This window comes from Bacillus rossius, chromosome 15 (genome assembly GCF_032445375.1).
Source record: "Bacillus rossius redtenbacheri isolate Brsri chromosome 15, Brsri_v3, whole genome shotgun sequence".
NCBI classification, from domain to species: domain Eukaryota; kingdom Metazoa; phylum Arthropoda; class Insecta; order Phasmatodea; family Bacillidae; genus Bacillus; species Bacillus rossius.
In genome coordinates, this window is record NC_086342.1 from 39663038 (window position 1) to 39669147 (window position 6110).

Here is a 6110-nt window from a genome sequence, read left to right on the forward strand (position 1 = left end):
CCGGCCCCCCCAAAATAAACAGACTGTCATCACAACCAACCACGTTAAAAAACAAACATAGATTATTAATCAGTGTTACGTATTAATTTGAAGTTGGTTAACGGAAGTGCGACGTAGGAGTGCCCGGGCACTCACGTGTGTAACTACGGCAATACGCGTGTGAGTGTTTCCCTGGCGGCCTTCTGCCTGAATTAGTCAATCAGACCTTATGACATAATTATTCAAACCTGGTGTTGCGTCATTACCCACACCAGAGCAATCCGGCAAGAGACGAACAGTCGCTGGTGTGACGTAAAATTTAAATATAATAATTCTTAAATATAATAACTTCAATTCGTAGAAGGGACGAATGACCTTGATTCAGCCTTTATAATTAATGTAAGAATTTAACATCATTAAATTCTCTTATTAACATATCATATCAGAAACTAACGTAATGAGGTCAACCCTGGCGCGAGGGCCACCGAGCCTCGGCCGGACGCCATGACATGACGCCAGTACAACGCGACTCCTGGACCGGGGCGGACGCAGGTCCCACGGAGAGACATCATTCTTTGTCCACACCGAGTTCATTTCTGGTAAATATAGTCATTCTTAAAAGTCCTTTTTAATAATCTCTCCGTGTGTACCCGGTCAAGTTTTTTCAGTCCAGGACCTAATCCGGCCGCATAAATCTAAACCCCCCCCCAACCCCTGCACCCCACTTGGTCCGCGGGGTAGGTTCATTATCCGGTACGGGCCGTCTCCCGAGGACAGAACTTTGGTTAAACTCAGTCGCTCCGGCACTGACACTCCCCGTAAGGGAACTTTTGAGCGAATTTAGCTGCGGTCCGCGCTCCACTGCCGTGGACGCGAGCACCGCCTCGATACGCAGATTTACGGGACTGGCCGCCTCCAATCACCCTCACCGCTCGTTGAGCAGCCAGGCTCAGAAACGCCTAGGGACACGATAATACGGAATAATTAGTGACTTTGTAACATTTCTTTGTAAACTTGTGCAACGCACCCTCGTGTAACATTTTCTTTTGTAAACTTGTGCAACGCACCCTCGTGTAACAATTCTTTGTAAACTTGTGCAACGCGTCTCTCCACGTAACATTCATAAACTTGACGCCGTCCCCGTTGCCTGATCTGAATTTTACGTGAATTTAAACTGTTTGATTAATTTTGGGTCTCAAGGGCGGGGTTCCTGGCCTCGTGGCTGCAGGCAGGGACGCGTCGACAAAGGACTCCCCGGGCTGTTATGGCCTCCCAGGACGCCTTATTAATAAAACACACGCGTACTTTTAGCTGTTTTATTCCGTCGCACACTTTACACGTTACACGCTCACTTAACTGGCCGCTTCATCGTCGACCTAAGCTCCGCGCACGCCACCCTCTGTTGGCGGACTTCTTACGGCCACACGGTAACCCGGTGGCAAGTACGTTGAAGTGGGTTGTTCACGGCGACTTGCGAGTGGAGTGCTCAGGCGCACGATAAACCTGTTCCGGCCTATGTGAAAGTCCACGGACGCAACGTGAAATGCGTGGGCGATTGGTCCCGCAAAATTACTTATTATAACACACTACACTATAGTCACTGTGGTTAGTCCCGCACAGATGGGTATACAAAGGCGGCTACTCCGCGTGGTGGCTGGGGCCACGTTACGCTGGGTACGGGCGCGGTGGGATCCTGCAGGATATCACACGCACGACCGTGGCACGTCCCAGTTAATGACTCGTCCTTACACTTAGGTACGCGTTTGGCGCAGTGCCGCCCCGCGTGGGCGAAGAACTATTCCCCGAGAGGGGATTTCACTGGCGTGAGGCGCAGGTGCCACGAGGGGTCACCTAATTGATTACGTATTACACTAAAAGTCCTGTGTCGGACTGCACATTTTATTGAAGGACCGCGCGGGGTCTCGAACGGTCGATTCGGGCCGACCGGGGAGCTGAATTAAAATGATTTGGCTATAATTACCTATTGTAGTTACTGTGATGTTGGCGCGAAAGTTGAGAGCTCCCCGTGCGTGGGCTGCCGGCCCTGGCGAGTGCTGGATGGCGACTGACTAACCTCCCTGGCCGCCGGGGCCAGGGAGGGGGAAAATTCCGCGGGAAAACTGCGGAGCGCGGGAAGATGACTTCGGCCAGTTTTGTGAATGATAACCCTTTATAAAATGATTATTAAATTAAACATTAATTATTAATGGTTTTAGACTTATTAGTTTCTGTTTATCTTATCAAATGCATGAATAAATAATACCCTTGCGCAGTGCCACACCCGGCCGGGCGCTTTGCACACGTAGGGGGCCGTGACTGACGTCACGCCGTTCGGGGCACTGCACTATGTTACGCGCGCGGGCGCGTTCGAGGCGCGGCACTGATCAGGTGTTGAGGACACATAACGGCCTGTGCTCTCAGAGGGAGCACCGACGACGGCGTCAAACTTGTGTAACGCATCCTCGTGTAACAATTCTTTGTAACCTTGTGCAACGCGCCTCTCCACGTAACATTCATAAACTTGCGTAACGCACCTACGTGCGACATTTCTTTTGTAAACCTGTGCCACGTTTATTAAGTGACTTTCAGACTTAGTTGCGTGTAATTGTGTAGTTTTTGTATCTTGTGACGTCACCTGTTGTACGACGTGGCGTGTAGCCAACAAAGTTGCACCAAAGCCACCGTCGACTGAATAAATGACGCACGTCATTTATTACCTCACTTCAGCGTACGCTTCTTTAAGCCTGCTATCCCCAACCACCGCCGAGTAGGGAAACCCTTAAACCCACGCAACACCGCCGACGGTCCTAGTGGGCCACGCAGGGCAATCGACCCCACGACCCAACTACCGACTAGCACCAGAGCTAGTCTGGCGCCCACCCGGACTCATTACATTTGCAACAGCCACTCCCGCTAGGAACCGCACCGGGACTCGAGCCCGAGACCCCGGACGACGGCACAATAAAAACGGAGAAAGTTACAAGACGAAAGTTAGTCAGTGTTATTCTCAACACTTAATACAGAGGATCTACGACGATAACGATTAATTGTCCAATCAGCCAAAAATAGTGTACCATTACTACGCGGTCCTTAAACTGGACATGGATTTACGTAAGAAAATGAAGTTCCCTTGTGGGAAGAATTTAGTAAGTTAAGAGCCGCACGAAATATCGTGCGACTGGGTTGGGGTCGGCACCGAGTTAATTAAAAGGTTGCTAAAACTTACACTATTGCTGAAATGTTGAGAGATGCTAAAGTTGATGACCCGACGTTCGCGGAGCGCCCGACCCCTTCGAGCTCCAAACGGTAACTGAGCGCGAGACCGCCCTGCGGCCTCGCACCTAACCACGTGAAACGCGGGAAAACCGACCCGGCACGTTTTGGACTTAAAGACAAGTTACAAAATATATGCTTATAAAACAATTAGACATAATTTCCCTTACATGAATCCTCTTTTAAATTGTTATTAATTTAGTTATTTTAATTTGACAAATAATTATATATAATTAGTTAGGCGCATTGCCACACCTGTGGCCTATTTCATAAAACTACAAGTCTACAAGTTACAAGTAACTTTGCTAGTAACTTGTAAAAACTTTGATAATGTTGTTTCATAAAGCTACAAGTAAATACTTGTAGTTACAAGTGAAATGCTACAAGTTACAAGTTAATTTTACAAGTAAATAAATGTTTTTGTTTCATAAACAAACTTGTAGCTAGCAAGCATTTGTAACTTGTAAGAAATTGCTACCAGTGTCAATACATAGGTAGAATATTGTGTAAGTCCAATTATATTAGTTGTAAATCATTAATAAGTCTATGCTTGTGTATAGAATGATATTATAACATCTTAGAATACAATGGATATTATTATATTTACCGATTCTGATGAAGATGTTATAGATATTGAGGTTATGAGGCGACCACTTAATTTTAGAGAGAGGTTGAACATGGGACTTGGCACGGTATTTGAGTATAACGAAATGTTCCGCATGAGTGCTGTTAAACTGGAGGAGCTAGTACAAGATATAGGTCATATATTGTATCACCCTACATAGAAGAAATAAATCGTTATCTGCAAGGGAACAAATATTTGTCTCTCTACATTTGTTGGGAAATGGCGGATAGTACCATGCAGTTGGAGATATGCATGGTATTTCCAAAGCAACAGTACACAAATGTATCAAAACATTTGTAAATGTTGTCAATGAAATCATTTTTATCAGCATACACTTCGCAACTATAACCTACAAATTCGTTACATAATCAAAACACGAACAATAAACAGCTGACTCGTAAACTTGTAGGTATGTGTTACAAGTGCACCAACTTCTACAAGTCAAGCAACTTTCTTTGTGAAACACTTCAGATTCACACTTGTAAGAAATTCCCTTGTAACTTGTAACTAGTAACTTGTGGACTTGTAGTTTTATGAAATAGGCCACTGGCCGGGCGCTGACGTCGCTTAGGTGTTCGTCGCGGCGCACTTTCACACACTCACGCTCGGGCGTGTTCGATGCACTTAGGGGCAAGTGTTGTTGTGACATAACGACCTTTGTGGACCAGAGGGAGCACCGGCGGTTGGCGTCAATATATATTAATAAATGTCTGGAGTGACGATGCGCACATTCATTACCTAATCAAGTGTTTCTTTTGTTCGGGTTCGAAAAATCTCATACACAGGTTCAGTTTATAATTATGGTTTCACATACATTTTTACCTCGGCTAGATAAAATAACTTTAAGTCGGTAGAGCTCTGATGCTCTCTCTCCCAGACCACTAGGTGATTACAGTTGTGTGTTAAAATAACGTGTCAAATTAAGTTCACTTAGTTAATTTTTACAATAGTTCAGTTTATCAATGTTTCTCTTGGAATTAGGCCGCAAAATAACGAGGTATGGACCGCTTAGCAATGCTTAGATAATCCATATTAGTCTGTGTACACCAGTGGCGAGGCGTGAGGTTTACATGAGGGGAAGCAACAACTCCGTTCACATGAAAACATCATGGGTGATGGGGGGCGGGGGCCCTACCCAGGGAAAATATGGATTTCAAGGTACAAAATGGTGCTATTTAAGTAGTTTTCTTAACTGAACATTGACTATTCCACAGGTAGAAAAATTGACATTTTTTTTAAATAAATTATTTTTGAAAAATAATGTTTGACTTACATTATTCTGATAGTAAAATACCTACTCTACATTACTTATATATTAAGTGGGAGTGTAGTATCATCGATATCTGGTACAAAATATATAAACAGACAACACATGGTAAAGTAAGTACTTAAAATAAATAGAAGAACCTCATAAAAATGTACTATAATAGTAAAAATTAAATCTTGGTATTTTTCGTACCAACACAAAAGAAATTATCTTCATACGTGATCAGACATTCTCTTAACTGGTACGTGTACCAAGAAACTGTCACGTCAATCATTCCTGAAACGCCACGATTTTTTTTCCTACCCTAAATTATTCTAAGTGTGTAAGGGGAGGGTCCAGGTTAGGGTAGGATCTAAGTATGTCTCAGGCCGAAGCCTATACACTCTACCATGCGGGTTTTTAACCATGCAGGACAAGGGCGCGTGCATCGTGTGCTATTTGGGTTTACTGGCCAGCCATTGCTGCAATTGGCACCATGACTGACGCCCCATTGGTCGCCTAGCTTAAAAGCTAGCTAATGTGACCCAGGTAAAACCTGCATAGACACAGGGAAAACCTTGGGCCGGGTCATGCGGGGATCAATTATCATGCATTGTGCAATCAGGTAACTACTGGACAAGAGAGAAGAAGGGTCCAGGTAAGAAGAGTTGGAGGGGCTGAAAAATCAACCATGCTGGAGTTGGGTGCTTGGGCCTTGCGGTCCGCATTTAAATGTTGGGTACTCCTGGGTTATTATTAACCAGGGGCGCATGCGCCCCCAGGGGTGGGCGACTTCACTCGTCAGCCCAGCCCAGCTGCCCAGGCATAGCCACAGTTAAACCAGATGTGGGCAGACGAGCCAGTAAACCGGCTTGAACTGCGGGCGCACGGGGCGAAAGGCAGCCTGATATTGCGCCATATTCACCTTCCTTCTTCCAGTCAACAGCCAACAACCTTTCAAGCCAGGGTGGGGGTAAGTCGTTCAGG